Genomic DNA, 605 nt, shown 5'->3' with positions numbered 1-605 from the left:
ATTTGCTATCGAAATACTTGCCAACACGATAGAAGCACATCAGGAGGGTTTGCTAATCTATGTTGAATGCCACGGAGCCCTAACTTGTCAAGAACATATTCCCAGCCCTAGCTGATTATTCGGAAAAGGTGAAATTTGAGGCTGTAGTCAGGGCCATCGCCGACGTACAGATATACTGATATCTATTCCTCTTTGGGGCGTTCACGCCAACAAGACAGATTTCTTGTCTCGGAGTGGTTTTGTTATCGCCCCAGTGTATTGCGGAAAATTTTCTTGGAATATTTGGTCTTTCACAACAAAGCTTATTTATCAGCATGGACTACTGCACATGCACACATATTCTTTTGTCCATCTTCAATATACCAATTCATTTATTTCGCATTCAATATGGGTCTATCCACTCATTCCACTTAGCTCACCACTATCCTCAAATCTGTCTATGCATCCTTCATAAATTCACTATTCTATTTTGTAATCTCCAATTCGTCTGCTCTTCTATGCTGGAATTATCCATCCATTCTCAGCGCTTTTGAAGTTGTCTAGCATAAAAACGTCCATCGTGAGACTTAAAGGAGTTTTCTTTGTTCCACAACTCATACTGGGAT

Source organism: Echinococcus granulosus (assembly GCF_000524195.1).
Source record: "Echinococcus granulosus chromosome Unknown EG_S00092, whole genome shotgun sequence".
NCBI classification, from domain to species: Eukaryota; Metazoa; Platyhelminthes; class Cestoda; order Cyclophyllidea; family Taeniidae; genus Echinococcus; species Echinococcus granulosus.
Note: the sequence above shows the minus strand (reverse complement) of the source record.